The 16,891-nt window shown below is 42.5% G+C and overlaps 1 protein-coding gene across 1 annotated transcript in view; it reads left to right on the forward strand.

Annotated features, from left to right (window-relative positions):
- Positions 1–895: 895 nt before the first annotated feature.
- The window catches only part of CDC42EP1 (CDC42 effector protein 1), a 47,817-nt gene continuing 31,821 nt past the window's right edge, over positions 896–16,891 (forward strand). The window contains exon 1 of the mRNA XM_066596309.1: positions 896–994. The gene's annotated coding sequence lies outside the window, so the exon portion shown is untranslated. The remainder of the gene's footprint in view (positions 995–16,891) is intronic.

Raw genomic sequence — 16,891 nt, forward strand, 5'->3', positions numbered from 1 at the left:
TGCAGTACCAAAGTCCTGCAATGTATTATCATAGGGATCATAGCTGTTATGGTTGAAGTCCCCTACAGGAACATAAAAAAATAAAAATAGTGTAAAAGGAAAAATGTAAAAAAAAAAACTTTTTTGCGAATTTTGCGCCAATTTGTATAAAAAAGTTGTAAAAAAATTAAAATCCCACATATTTAGTATTATCATATCCGTAACCTGTACAATAAATCGAACAAACTATGTATCCTGCAGTGCAAAAATCGTAAGTAAAAAAAACCCCTGAAAAACAGAGACAAAATTCTTATTTTGTTTGTTTTGCCTCCTAAAAAACGCAAGAAAAGTGTTCAAAAAGCTATATATGCTCCAAAATGGTACAAATAAAAACTACAGCTTGTAACGCAAAAAACAAGCCCTAAAAAAATAAAAATAAAAAGTTTTACAGTACATTATGTTAGCCACGCAAGAAACAAGCCCTCATATGGGCATGTCAACGGAAAAATAAAAAGTTGTAGTTTTGAAAAGATGAAATAAAAATAGACCATGTCATTAAAGGGTTAAGCAAATGGCTAATATATTCTATACACCAAGTTCCCACAGTGCAGTTTTAGTGCACTACTTTACATGCAGTTGGAGAAGTAACAGACATCTTATTTTGTTCCTTTCCCATTTATCCAAAAACTATATCAAACTTCTAAGTAACTATAGACAGTCCATATGTGACTACCAGAAACCCGTGCAGCGTCCTCCTTTATCCTTCTATGATATCTCTTTCTCTCCCAGTCCTTCTCACTAACTATCTCTCACCTATGACGGAACTTCCTAACTTCCCTCCTTTCCCTCGTCCCCATCTCTCCTCCCTATAGGCTCCTTCCCTGCTCGCTCTGTCCCAGCCTACTTTCCTACCAAACTCTGACTCACTTTGTGGACCCTTATTCTTCCAGCTGTTATGGTTTTCTGCTGAAGCTGTGTAATTGCAGCCTGGAACATAGAGAGACGGACAGGACAGGTAATTGTACAACTTTCCATATACTTCATTAGAGATTTTTTTAAGCAGCTCTTAATAATTTCCCTTCAGAGGGTCCTGAAAAATATTGAAAGCACAATAGCATTGAGGGATGTGACACCACAGATATAAACCCTGTAAGCCTTAAATCCCTGTGATCCTTCAACGTCTCATATTCACTCGTTAAAAGTCCTAAATACTTAATCTTCTATAATGCTGATAAATGTGAATGGATATACGATATGTCTGTGGCTTTTCTGCATACATTTTCTTGCAAGAAGAAATAAAAAGGAAGAGGAAATAAACGTTTTGTTACATTTTGCAAACTTTATTGTGATGATTTTTGCCACTTTCCGCTTTTCCAGTTAGGATTAGATAAGGGGCCACATATCCTATACACATAATATATAGGAAGAAACGATCTGGCTGGCTTATTGCAAACTCGTATGTTATTAGTGTTCGCTTCATATTTTAAGTTCTTCATTTATTCTAATCAAATGTGAACTTTTGATATACTAGGTAGATGCTAGTTGTGCAGTTCCCACAGTCCCTAGCCATGCAGAAGTCCTATTTAGACTAGCTTCATACTGCATTCCTCAGGACAGAGTAAAACATTCATATATGCCCCTGGTGTATGAATCTGACATTCATCTGCTATTGACTCCCACTGAAAAAAAAGTTGTATACCAGTCCACCATGTTTTTCAGTACTGTTGAAGTGCAGCAAACTTTTAAGGTGCAGCAAACTGTAAAGGAAAAAGTTAGGTACTAGAGATAAGCAAGCATACTCGCTAAGGACAATTACTCGATCGAGCATTGTCCTTATCGAGTATCTCCCCGCTCGGAAGAAAAGGTTTGGCTGCCGATGCAGGTGACAGGTGAGTTGCGGCAGTGAGCAGGGGTGAGCGTGGGGGAGAGAGGGAGAGACAGATCTCCCCTCCGTTCCTCCCCCTCTCCCCCGCAGCTCCTCGCCCGCCGCCGGCAGCCGAATCTTTTCTTCCGAGCAGGCAGGTACTCGCTAAGGGCAATGCTCGATCGAGTAATTGCCCTTAGCGAGTATGCTTGCTCATCTCTATTAGGTACCTATACTGGCCAAACACATGCCAAAAGTATACTTCTTTGGCATATGTGTGGCTGATGAAAGTTTATGGGCACATTAGATAGTAGTATATGGGCATGCTCCTGGTATATGCACGGAATGTAGAGCCCAAAGAAGATGTTTTTGTCAAGCCAAATGATATAAGTGGCAACTAGGTGCAATTGGCAGCAGCATCATATGACGCCAGTAACCTCGTTGCCCTAGCCTAACAATGACCTTCATTTATACTTTGCCAATGTATTTCATGTGAATGAAGCGATAAGTGATAAGTATGGAAAAGTCGTCTGAAATAATGTAATTCCTACTATTGGTGTTTGGAGACATATATATATAAGGGTAAAATCTGCAGATTTGTCTTGTTAACCATTTCATTGCTGAAAATGAATGCCCTCCACATGATGGACATTTGTACTTTCCCAATGTCCCCTGCAGTCAGTAGTCTCCTCTATGTACTATGTTCTGACCGCTCTCTTATCTCCCCTGTATAAATAACTTTCCCATTTGTTTAGCTGTTTATTATTAATCTGTACTGCCCTTTCCAACAGAACATGCTTCCCTCTCCTCGTCCATTCCTTTCATAGTATATCTTCGTGTTGCCACTTATGCTACATATAAGCCTCCATTCACACGGGCAGTTCGGTTGCTGTAAAAACCGCACCAAAAAGTGCAGTGGTGAAACCATGTGTGTTTTTACTATGTTGCCACTTGATCTTGGGCCTAGCAAGTTAAGAACAAAGGAGAAACTGTGATTTTATTTTTTTTATTTTGGGATTAAGAATTAAAGGGACCTGTTCCATATCTTTTGGTTCATAATAACATGCCAAAAGCAGGCACATTCTTTTTCTTACCCGCCCTGATTCCCTGCTTACAGCCATGGTCACATGTTCTGACTGCTCCGTGATTTTGTCTCTACTACTGATAGCATGACCAATCAGTAGTCTCCCGATCCCGACCGTCATGGCGAAATGTCAGTGGTGGTGCTATTTTTGGGCATCAAGGGTCAGGGCCAGATCTTCGTCACTAACCATGCACACGGGTAGTTGGCTGCAGACAGATGCCCCTTTGTAAACCTGGCACTGTAGGTTTGATTTTACAATATTTTTTGTCAATTATGTTTCATTATTAGAGATGAGCAAGCATACACGATAAGGCAAACTACTCGAGCGAGTAGTGCCTTATTCGAGTACCTGCCCACTCGTCTCTAAAGATTCGGGTGCCGGCAGGGGGCGGGGAGCGGTGAGGGAGAGTGGGGAGGAACAGAGAGGAGATCTCTCTCTCCCTGTCTCCCCTCCGCTCCCCCCTGCTCACCGCCGCGACTCACCTGTCACCCGCGCTGGCACCCGAATCTTTAGAGACGAGCGGGCAGGTGCTCGAATAAGGCACTACTCGCTCGAGTAGTTTGCCTTATCGAGTATGCTCGCTCATCTCTATTCATTATCTCTAGAACTAAGGCTCTGTGCACACTGCATTCTAATCTCTCATCAGAAGTATACGTTGGGAAAGGCTCCGACATATGCTGTTATATATTCACACATTGGCATACATCTTCAGTTGACTGCCCTTGTAAATGTATAGGAAAACATATTCTGCTGTGCTTTCCTATAGAGTTGGAAAAAGTATGCCAATACATGCCAGCCTGATGGAAGGACACACTCTGATCCTCCATCAGGTGAGAGGAGCCTTAAGTCTCCTTCAGACAAGCATAAGTGCAGAAAAGCTCACGATAGCATGACTATTTTCACAGTGAAAGTCCCGCCACCGCGTGCGTGTCTGTGCGCTTTACTGTACTTTTTGCGTTACCAGGGACCGTTCACATTAACATGGGACTAGAGATGAGCGAGCATACTCGCTAAGGACAATTGCTCGATCGAGCATTGTCCTTAGCGAGTATTTCCCCGCTCGGCAGAGAAGGTTCGGCCGCTGGCGCTGGTGACAGGTGAGTTGCGGCCATGAGTAGGGGGAGCGGGGGGAGAGAGGGAGAGAGAGATCTCCCCTCCATTCCTCCACGCTCTCCCCCGCCGTTCTCCCCCAATGCTCGATCGAGCAATTGCCCTTAGCGAGTATGCTCGCTCATCTCTACATGGGACACATCTGCGATTGTGATTTAAAAGGCTGTGCAGCCCAATTAGTCCCCAATGTGCTGATTACCTGGCAAAATTGTGCAGTTCATAAACTCCTATGGTGACTTTGGTGCGCAAATGTGTGCCAAAATAGATCATGTTGCATTTTTTTTTGCACGTGTGAAAAAGCGAAAGTGGGAATAAACCCATTTTAAAAAAATATTGCATGCGCAGATTTTACACTCATGTGAGTAAACCATTATGGATGCATTTAGTATATGTCATGGGAGCTGTTCTCAATGTATATGTCAAACCCAGGGCTTTGACACAGCGTGCACAGAGGGTCAAACAATGGATTTCGCCATAGATGTGACGCAGAATCCAAGTGGAATTAATGCCGATTCAGCATCAAATAACATGGCAAAACCAAATAAAAAAATGTGGCATTCATTTGAATGGGAATCTGTGCTGTAGTCTACATGGCTATAGTCTATACATCGAGGGGACAAAAGAAAGTAAGATGTTACATCGTGATTAGGATTCTGCATGGTATCTGCGTCAGTCGACCACATATGGATTATCCACTTATCATTGATGCTAAATCATGCAGATCAGCTGCAGAAATGGAAATCCGTGATGGAAATCCACATTAATGGCAGGGTTTTTCAATGCAGATTTACTTGTGTGAACATGTCCTAATCCATTTCTCTGCTCCATTCAGCTTTTTGCTTCTAAATCCTGGTCTTTAATCCTAATTCTATATCTACTCTGCCCCTGTAATAGAAGGGTGGATATGCTGGACAGGGCCAAAAATGCTGAGGAAACTGCTGATTATACCAAATTTAGCTCAGCCTCAAGAAGAAAACTGCTACTGAAAGCAGAGAATGAGAAAGTGAGGGTGAAGGAGGGAGTGACTTCTGGAGAGAAAGTATTCGGTGGGCATGAAAACCGAGCTTTGGCAGACTTTGTATATTAATGTAACCCCTTGACTGCTGCCGACGTCTGGAATGTAACTCTATGAAATACATACCCAAATTTAGCAGCATACATCATAGCTCATTTATTAGATGTGGATGGTTATAAACCAGTTATCACATTCTTACTACTGACGTCTGCCCACTAGCACCTTATTAGTGGGATTGGCGCACACAAGCCAGTGCGTAATAGTATATAGGAATGTCTGTAATGGCTTCGGCACTTTGTCAAATGTAATAAGAATGTGCTGCATCTAGAAGGATATATAGAAAATATATGCAATATAGAGGCTTTGCGATTTCTTTAAATGTAGGCAACAAAGACTGGAGCAGTTTATTAGTTTTGAGTTTGAACACTTGTGATCCCTCGAAAGTAAAAAATTAGAAACTTTTTCCTTCCAATTTGCTTTCCATTTTCCCAAGAAGTAGGACTTATTAGGATAACTCATTTGGCATGTATAAGACTCACTTCTAGTGATTTTTAAAATAGCATGTGAATCATTTGTCTCTTTGTAGTTTTTGGCCTCAATTATTGTGAATTGAGTGCAACATTCATAATAACAGTGCGTAAAGCTGAGAAAGGATATCAATCCATCCAGCTCAGCCTGTTATCCTGCAATGTTGATCCAGAGGAAGGCAAAAAAATTGCATGAAGTAGAAGCCAATTTTCCTCATATTAGGAAAAAACTGCCTTCCTGATTCCAAATCAGCAATCAGAATGATCCGTGGATCACCAATCCTTCTGAAGTAATCAGTTACTATAAGGGTCTGTATCGGAACCTCTGACTTTAGGTTCCATCGCAGATCTTACTGAAAATACTGGGCAGCTGGGCGATAAGTGGGCAGACCTCATCAAAGTCAATGGGGTCCTCCCAGTGCTATTCGGCTCCGTCCAGAGATGGAACCATTCGGCCATGAACGGAGCAGAAAGTGGAATCCCAGCGCAGGTGTGAAAGCACCCTAACATATAATATTGTATCGCTCAAGAAAGGTGTCCATGTCCCTCTTACACTCTTTTACTGAGTTCGCCATCACCACGTCCTCAGGCAGAGAGCTCCATAGTCGCACTGCTCTTACAGTAAAGAACCTCCTATGTCGGTGTAGAAACCTTCTTTCCTCTAGCCCAGTAGTTTCTAAACTTTTTCAGCCATGGAGCCCTTTTTGAAGCAAACATTTCTCATGGAGCCCCAAATCAGGACAGAGGGTGTGGTCAGGGGAGGGGTTAGGGGTGTGGCTTATCTTGACAATTGTTTTTTTTACCTCCATTGTTATAAAAAGGACAGGGAGGAACGCTGGAGCCCAACAGGCTGTACTGAAGAAATGAATGTCCAGGACCTGTCATCAGCATAGCAATGCAGATCACATAACCAGAGCCAGCTCATGTGTTCAACATTGCTATGCCGACCCCAGGTCCTTGGACGTTCATTGACTCAATATAGCCTGTCTGCTACAACAGTGAATAGAGTGGGGACCTAGACCCTCCATCTAAGCCCCTGATAATCGCTCACAGAGCCCTTGGGAAACCCTGCTCTAGATGTAGAGAGTGCCCCCTTGTTACAGTCCTGGGTATAAATAGATGATTGGAGAGATCTCTGTACTGATCCCTGATATATTTATACATTGTTATCAGATCACCCCTCAGCTATTTTTCTCTTAACGACATAACTCTAATTTTGATAGCCTCTCTGGGTATTGTCGGCCGCCCATTCTTTTTATTACTTTGGTCACTCATTTTTGAACCCACTCAAGCTTTTAAAAGTTATTCTTGTATACCGGTGCCCAAAACTGTCCACAATATTCCATTTGCTTACTCTGATTCTAAAACTCCTGGTCTGACCTGAACCTCCTTTTAGTCATTTTATGTTAGGTCCACAGATAGGTGGGGATACAAACTGAAGATTTGTCATGATTATGAGTTACACTATTAAATGAACTGAAAGATTCATGAGTGAACACTAAAACCCTACCATGTAAGACATTTGTGGGCTGGGTTCCCAATTGACCCCATGCGTTTTCTTTTTACTTGTTTATGTCCAACATCTTGTTTTCTGAACTTTTAATGCTTGGAGCACTCCAAAAGAAAGACATTTCTATATAACATGTCCAGCATTGTTTAAGGTAAATATATAGAAATAATACAAATTTGCTAATTACTTTTGATTTAGATAGGAGTGCAGGAGGTTTTCTTGACATTTCTTTCTTATTATTCCTCGTCTGGCTCTTGCCACTTTCGGTAACACGTGGCATTGTAACATACTGGAGCCAGAATAAGACATGTAGAATCATTTATCTAGACTTTTAGCGCTTTATCTTAAAGTGTAACAATGTACTTGTTGACATGCTGGTTCTATAGTAAATGTGCTTTCTTTTGATTGTCCCAGACTCTGAACCGTATAGCACATTTGTCCTTTGTTCCTTATCTACTCTATTTGCCAAACTGCCAGTAAACTTAAATGGTGACTTAATGTTGCTGAGGCGGCACAGATGGACATTAGGCTCTTCCTTAGAAATCCTTCTATTTTTGAAGAAAAGAATAGCTCAGCCATGCATTTCAGGGCGCACCCAACCTCTCCAAAATAAGGTTCCATCTGAATGATCAAAACTAGCATTCAGAAGGACCCCTCAATGGAACCACAGACTTTCCTTGTTCCAATGGAGACCAATAGTGCTATCCCATCCTGTACAAATGCAGAACAGAAACCATGTCATATAGAGACATTATTGGACTCCGTTTGACTAAGAGCTTACTCACACGAGCGCACTTGAATGATTTTTTGAACAGCGTTCTGTCTAATTACGCAGATAATAGCACTCATTGTTTTTAATATGCTTATTCTCACTTTCGCTTTTGCGCGCACATCTCGAATGCAGAAAAAAAAAATTGGCATGCTCTATTTTGGTGAACACCCGATCCTCACAAAATTGTGCAATGAACTGGCCAATTTCATGGGACAATCGATAGCACCAGGGAATAATTAGGTTGCAGTGTTTTAAATCATGGCATGGGTGTTTCCCCAACAGAAAGTACAGTAAACAGCGCAGATATGCGTGCAATAGCGCGACCTTAACAGCGCAAAAAGTTGTATCTGCACCTACGGTCGTCTGAAGGAGCCCTAATGAAATCTATGGTTCTGTCCAGAGTACTGTCTTAGGTCTTAAACAGATGGGCATAATTTCATCCCTGTATGTGGCCATGACAATCACGGACGCATAACAGGACACAACCATTGATTTCAAAGCTTTTGTTTTCACTATCTTGATTCTCGCCCTTTAATACTACGCGTTAGAAAGATCGGGCAGGACCTATCTTTCAGCTTTTTTTTTTCAAACACACGGGATAGCAGTAGCAGCGAGCGTAGTTCCGCCCGTGTGGAGAAACCTTTGGTGCCATTTTTCTGCATTTAGATGGAATCCTTGCAACGAGAAGCCTGGGTACCCATTTAAATGCAGTGTGAACCCAGCCTTACTGGAACCCCCTTTCAACCCCAATTGTAAGCCAAAAGGATCTGTCAGGATTTATTGAGGTTCTTCCAAAAAGGATTTTTCATAGTTGTCAAAGGACCACTATGAACAGAAGTCATGTTACTACAAGTAAGATCACAAAAAGTTAATAACAACTAGTGAGCAAAGTACAAATGTGCTGCAAAAACAAATTGAGTGGCAGCAATGTTTGGTAATATATAACTTTATTAGGTACATAGTGAACTTTTATAATACCGTCTAGCTTAGTATTTTTGCTACGACGTTCATTTGTGAGTCTTTGAGCAGCACATAAAGTGTTGGATTTCTATTGTAACTGTGAGGTGATTATGATTTTCCAGTTTTGCATATATGTTAAGAAGCAAAAGATACTGGATTGTAGTTGGTTCATATATTTTAGCCTTGTTATTAATTAGAAATGCTCACTAGTGATGAGTGAATCAATACAATCTCCTCCTTCTCACGAAGAGACTGACGCAAACACAGGGAGAATACAAATGCCGTGCAAATGTTGTCCTTGGTCAGATTTGAACCAAGAACCTCAGCAGTGCAAGGTAGCAATGCTAACCACTGAGCCACTATTCTTCTTCCTCCTTCTTTTTCTTCATCATCCTCCTCCTGAGGAGGAGAAGGAAGGAGGATCAGGAAGAAGCATTGTGGCTCAGTGGTTAGCCTTGCAGCGCAGGGGACCCGGTTCAAATCTGATTAAGGCCTTCTGCACACGGGTGGGCTGGACCCTGCATGCGGGATTCCCGCAGCAGGGTTCGACCTGGTGCCAGACCTGCTTACCTCTCCTCTGTCTTCTCCTGTGCTGTCAATGTGCCGGGCGGCACATAAGCAGTACAGGGGATGCTATGGCCTCCTGTGCTGCGAATGTGTCAGCTGGCGCATGCGAGGTTGAGAGGACGCTGCGCCGTCGCCATAGCGAAGACGCGGCTTCTGCAGCCATTCTGCAATGATGATTGCAGAATGGCCACAGCACAGACGGCTTCCATTGACTTCAATGGAAGCCGGCTGTGCATATCACACGGTAAATCGCAGCATGCTGCGATTTCTTTCCCGCGAGCTAAAAATTGCAATCTATTTCCGCTCATGGGCAGGAAATCACATTTTTCCATAGCATGCTATGGGTTGGATATGCTGCGAAATCCAGAGGTGGAATCCTGCTCCGGATTCCACAATGCAAATGCGCCCGTGTGCAGGAGGCCTAAGTATAACATCTGCATGGAGTTTGTAAGTTTTTCCTATATTTGTGTAAGTGTCTTCTTCATAATAATTACCTTTAATAATATAGCGCATCCATTCATTGAGAAGGAGTAAGAGAAGAACTTTTATGGCACTTGGGCTCTTACCCACTTGCGTTTTTTTAACGCTGCATCTTTTGTAATACGATTGTCAGTGCGACTTTCTAATGTTAAAAACTCCGAACAAAATTTGCAAAACACCAACTTGCAATTCGTTTTTAACATTAGAAAGTCCAATTGACAATCGCTTAAAAAAAAAACGCAGCGATATCACAGCGTTAAAAACATACCAGTGGGTGTGAGCCCTTATACACCAGTTTTAGGGGTATTCGTGAAGATCCAGTTTAGTTCAAACTAATTCAGACTGATGCAAACTTTTTGATGAATTTTGGTGAACGGGCCAAACCAAACTTTTCAAAAGTTAGCTCAATGCTAATGCTCACACTTTTTGACAATTCTAGTGCTGGATGTAGATATGTCTATTTCTTCTGGCAATAACATATCTGCAACCAGTATATGGAATCTCTGGGATATGTAGATGTCATATCCCAGAGATTCCATATACTGGTTGCAGTTCTATTATGGCCCAAAGAAATAGCATTGGGGGAGTTATATATTCCATGATGGGGTGCCAGGGGGCACCAACAAGATCCTCTGCATTGGCTATGCTATTTAGATGCAGGACCATGATAGCAAACTGAATCTTTTCCTCAGGTAAAGGGGAGACTTGCTACACCCCTGGTGTGGCCTATTTCATGCTGATACAGTTTGAATATGATCTGAAATATTAATCCTTTCTTATGAAGAAACCTTTTGTGATCACTTTTTACGAACAACCCAGTTATTGTTTATACCTTCTAAAAAGAAAACAGCATAGAAAAAGCACAATGTGATTGCTATGGTGCCCAGAGAAAGGGCTCATGCAGATTGTTTTGGAACCATTCCCCTTCCCAGTGGGTGATATGAACCTGTGTACAATGTTTCCATTTCAACAGTCATTGCTATGTTAACAGAAAGAGGGATGCAGGAACAGGTCCAAAAGTTACACCACTGTTCTTTCATTCTTTAATTGCCTATTCATAATGTTGTTCATGTGATGTTAAATAATGTATAAAAAAGGCAAGAGTATTATAGAAGCAATACCTTTACTGCCTAACCAGAAAGATTACATTTGCTAGCTTTCAGAGGCTCTTTCATCAGGCAGGTTAACAATTGAAGGACTGAGAAAAAAAGGGATTTTACTTAACATGTACTGTACATGGGGTGAAACATCATTACGATAAGCAAGAGTAATAATACACTCTTTGTCAAAAACATTCCCGCCCATATAAGAAGTTGTCATTTTGCTGCAAAACTCGGCATGCAGTTCCATCTCAGGCAGACATGCAAATGACGAGAGTTGTGGTGGGATTAGATTGTGGTGTGATTAAGTGAACAGTCTTGTCACCTAAAGCCATAAATGTGGTTCCACCCTTGGCTTATATTAAAGCCTCTCAGAGGCTCCTTGTGTGTAGTGACCTCTTTTTCGGCTTGTGTAGAGCTTGTTGATCACTAGACACCTCTACAACATTGAGAAGAGATTTCACTCTGTTACCAGAGTCTGAGAGGGATGCATTATTGGGATTTGAGAAGCTGCATGGTCGTATCAAGGAATTTTTAGGTGTTGGGAACGGGGGTTGATGGACTTTTGGTCTCAAAACGCCCATTATGTGTGCTGCCTTTGACATCTACCATTGCCTCCTTTTGCAGTGGTGTCGTGAATGATGAAACTAGACTGCTACAGAGTGGAACCAGGTTGTCTTCCGCGATGAATCCAAATTTCGTTTGGTCACTGACGATGGTTATGTTGCTGTTTGTTTTGTCTTTGTTGTGGAGCGGCATACTGCCCAACACTGCTGATTTGATGGTCTTGAGCCCATCACATATGACAATTAGTCACCCCTAATAGTGGTACGAGAGACAGCGATATGTTCAGAATATCCTACAGTCACATGTGTTCCTCTCATGGCGGCTTCCAAGAGGTATTTTCCAGAAGCATAATGCTTGGCCGCACACACAAGTGTGTCACAGGAATGCCTCCAGAACATTTCCACAATTCCATGGCCTAAATACATGTATGGGACCATCTGGCATGCCAACTTTGACGATTTAGAAACTTGGTTAGAGTAAATGTGCATATTATACAGAACCTATAGGCCTCCATACCCAGCCGTATCACAACTTGCATCCAAGCTAAAAGTGGCCCAACAGGTTACTAGAGCATTAAGGGCTGTCCGTCTCACATCTTGGATCCAAGCTAAAGGTAGTACAACAGGGTATTAGAACCTCCATTGCTGCCCGTATCACATCTTGCATTCAAGCTAAAGGCAGTACAACAAGGTACTAGAACCTCCATGCCTGCCCGTATTACATCTTGCATTTAAGCTAGAGGCGGTAAAACAGGGTACTAAAACCTCACTGCTCACCCGTATCACATCTTGCATCCAAGCTAGAGGCAGTACAACCGAGTACTAGAGTCTCCATGCCTGCCCGTATCACATCTTGTATCTAAGCTAGAAGCAGCCCAACAGGGTACTAGAGCCTCCATGCCTGCTAGTATCACATCTTGTATCCAAGCTAGAGGCGGTACCACAGGGTTTAGAGCCTTCCTTCAAGAGTTCATTTTTTTGCAATAAATGATCCTTTTGCTCTGATATTGTAATCACTTACTTATATCAACATTACAATCACCCAGAGAAAGTTCCATTTGATTCCAACAACTCCTTCTAGGTGCTTGATTATTTTTCACAATGAGTGTTGTTAGGATTGCGCATGTATGGAAGAGTAAAAGGTGATAACTTAGCGGGTCACAGATCTGGAGTTACTGATGGTGGTGTGAAGTGTCCATGTAATGAGTCATAAATCCAGGTATTAGATTTAGTCCTTCTGTGACTGGAAAGTTATTAGTTTTAATTCCCAGACTTACTTCTCCTGTCTTTTCTAAAATAACCTTTGAGTATTTAGGCCTCTAAATTTGTTACACTGTGGTCTGGTCCAAAGCATTAATTTCTCACAGGTGTATCAAGCTTCTTCATTATTGTATGTCTGTGCAAATTTATCCTGGACTGTAGTTTCGTTTTCCCCAAGAATCTTCCAGCACTGCAGTAGACTTTGTACATGGTACATCCTCCACTGTGGTGTACATGATGTGGTCTACAAGGTGCCCTGATGGAGTTTATATTGGGAAAACAAAGCAGAGACTACTGTCCCGGTAGCTTCATACACCTGTGTAAAGTCATTGCACTGGACCAGACCACCATGCGACAGATTATAAGGTCTTACTACTCAAAGATTATAAGAACAACAAAGAAAGTTAAAGGAGATGTCCCGAGGCAGCAAGTGGGGTTATACACTTCTGTATGGCCATATTAATGCACTTTGTAATGTACATTGTGCATTAATTATGAGCCATACAGAAGTTATAAAAAGTTTTATACTTACCTGCTCCGTTGCTAGCGTCCTGGTCTCCATGGTGCCGACTAATTTTTGGCCTCCGATGGCCAAATTAGCCGCGCTTGCGCAGTCCGGGTCTTCTGCTGTTCTCTATGGGGCTCCGTGTAGCTCCGTGTAGCTCCGCCCCGTCACGTGCCGATTCCAGCCAATCAGGAGGCTGGAATCGGCAGTGGACCGCACAGAAGAGCTGCGGTCCACGGAGGAAGAGGCCATCTTCAGCGGTGAGTAGAGAAGTCACCGGAGCGCCGGGATTCAGGTAAGCGCTGTGCGGGTGGTTTTTTTAACCCCTGCATCGGGGTTGTCTCGCGCCGAACGGGGGGGGGGTTTAAAAAAAAAAAAACCCGTTTCGGCGCGGGACATCTCCTTTAAGTTTGGGAATACAAACCTATACGAACATTTCCATCATTGACATAAGGACTAAATCTAGCACCTGGATTTATGACCTATTACATGAAATCTTCCCAGCGCCATCAGTGACTCCAGATCTGTGACTTCCTAAGTTTACATCTAGAACCCTTCCATACATACATAACCCTAACTATTACTGCTCTGCCTTATCTTAATGATGTTTAAAACTGTAGACATGGCTCCAATTGAGATCTCTCCCATCATCTATTATACCCCGGATTGTGACTGTAACAAGGGAGCATGCTCCACATCTGGAGAAAAGAAGATTTTTACACTGACATAGAAGGGTTTTTTTTACTGTAAGAGCCGTGAGACTATGGAACTCTCTACCTGAGGACATGATGATGGTGAACCCACTCAAAGATCTTAAGAGGGAACTGGACGTCTTTCTTGAGTGTATTAATATTACATGTTATATCACTGATATCACTGGGCTATTCCAATTGCCAGATTGGAGTTAAGAAGGTTACTACCTCATTGGTTTTTTTTTCTGCCTTCCTCTCATGGGTTTTTTTTTTGCATTCAACACTGGAGAGTGATGGGCTGAACTGGATGGACATATGTCTTTTTTCAGCCTTACATACTATATTACAATGTTATAAGCAAGCTATCACCTTTATAATACTTATGGGGTTTTTTTATACATGAGTATTTAACATTACTTAGATTTTTATGACTAACATGTTGCAGCGGCCCAGTACCACCCTAGGGAAGATGGTGGGATAGAACACTTACTTTTGTCATGGGCGGCTCTACCAACTTTTCCTTCAAGGCCCCAAAGCGAAGTTAAACCAGCCACTCACAGGTCCCGTAAATAAAACTGGTGTAGGGAACTGTTCAATACTTGATTGTCTTCGTGACACCAGTGCCCCTTTCCAATGTTGTGTGTAAATAACAAAGTCCACAGACAAAGGAATCATTTTTGCAAAACCGGAGACACGCGGTATTTCTCTTTACCCTTAATTCAAACAGTGCGGTTCCATTACACGGTTTCAACAGTCTTAAGGAAAAGTATGGAAACACTTGTTATTAAATTCTTCCCTCACCAAGTTTGTATCCAAAAGTCATTCTCTCTACTTTGATGCCTCTGCAGTCTAAGTTATCTGACGGACCTTTGTTGGAGTGTTCCAGTTGCAAAACTAGGCACACATCTCAGTACAGATCCTCTCTTAAATAACTCCATACTCACTAACTCTAGTTATACAGTCTCTCTCTCACGTGAAGCAAACGTATGGAGAAACCATGTGCATGCCACTACCACTGCAGGAAAACAAGATCTGCTCTCCGATCTCTCCCAAGGAAAGGCCTTCCATTATTGGGGGAGGGCACCTGGGACACGGTACGGGTAAGCTCCAAGACTCCTGCATCCTCACACAGCTCTCTTTCTCCATCACATCTCCACTCTCCAACCTCCTCCTTTCACGACTTTCTCCCAACTACCATTCCACTGTCTAACTCTACCCCCTATCACTTGACTCACTTCATATCAGGCGCACACACAGCAGGTTAGGAAGGGCAATACACATAACCAGACTAGACTGATACAACACCACACATTAACCCTTTTGTGAGCTATCTGAGTCAATACACGTCACACTACAGAATCCACAACTCTCATGCAGTAAGGAAAAGCAGTCTACTCAGTGAACCAACTTTGCCGGTAGACAGTGAGGGAATAGGAAAGCGGGTGAGAATAAAAATGACTACCTAGGACTCAGCACACCTTGTTCTATCAGCCTATAACCTTAGTTTATGGGGCTCACAGAACCTGACAGGTTCCCTTTAAGCTTAGAGACAAAATATATTGTATTTGGAGGGTCAAAAGGAATATTGGTCTACATATATCAAGATAACGATGGGCCCATATAGATTTGTAAGATTTATAGTAGAATCAAGCAAACTATTGACACCAGCTTCACTAGACTATAACACACAAAGCAGAAGAGTGCGGCATCCATGGCAGTTTATGTCTAAAATATTGATATATTCATTTAAAAGCAGTCACGCTGAGGAGCTCCTTGTGGACAGATTTTCAATAAGTGAAAGATGCTGGGCAAATAACAGAGTCATGAACTGTTAAGTATAAACTTATACCCACTGTTCTTGATAAATATCTCCTTCTCTATATCAGACAGCACCACTGACTTTAATGGATTTACCTCTGTGGTAATAAGTAAGGTTGCTTGATGTTTGGAGAGTCCATATCCCTCTATGGACCATTTTTATTTAGTTATTTTTTTTCTTGCCCAATGCAATCGCTAATAAGCGATCTCAATGGCGTTGTAAGAACAATAATAGTAATCATAGATAAAATGCCATTTTTAGAAATGTTAATGTAAATGCATGGAGATTAGAGATGAGCGAACACGTTCGGCCCCGCCCTTTTTTCGCCCGAACACCGAACTTTGCGAACACTTCAGTGTTCGGGCGAAAAAGTTCGGGTGCCGCCGGGGGGCGGGGAGATGCGCGGCGGCGCGGGCGGCAGTAGCGGGGAACAGGGGGGAGCCCTCTCTCTCTCCCTCTCCCCCCCACTCCCCGCCGCACCCCCCCGCGCTGCCACGGCGGCCCCCGAACTTTTTCGCCCGAACACTGAAGTGTTCGCAAAGTTCGGTGTTCGGGCGAAAAAGGGGCGGGGCCGAACGTGTTCGCTCATCTCTAATGGAGATCAATTACCACTTATTACTGTCTAATAATGTCATTTAAAGGTTTAGAAAACACATTTTCAAATACTCTAAAGAAAATTCACAGGTAATAGATGATGGGCCTCCATTGAAGACCCTCATTTATTAGCCAGCTTGGAGAGTGACTACAAAGAGTTTAAAGATTACAGGAGATATCTATGAAAGATCCCTATGCATGAGATACCTGTCAGGCATATTAGTGCCCGACAATCGCCTCAACGCCATTGCTCCTATGCTTTATACAGTGAATGGAGGCTGATCGGGCTGTGGATCATTCTGGCCCGTCCACCTCCATTCATAGTAAACAGGCAGTCGCTCAAAGTTTTAGCAACTCCTGTTTACACAACCCGAAATTCGCTTGGCTTTTAGGTGAGCCAAAAGCCAAGGAACCCCAATAAATGAGTGATTTGTTCCTCAGTGCTCTGTTGGAGGTTTCTTATGCGTAGGACAACTCTAGCCCAAA

The sequence above is a fragment of the Eleutherodactylus coqui genome, chromosome 3, assembly GCF_035609145.1.
Source record: "Eleutherodactylus coqui strain aEleCoq1 chromosome 3, aEleCoq1.hap1, whole genome shotgun sequence".
Lineage (NCBI taxonomy): Eukaryota > Metazoa > Chordata > Amphibia > Anura > Eleutherodactylidae > Eleutherodactylus > Eleutherodactylus coqui.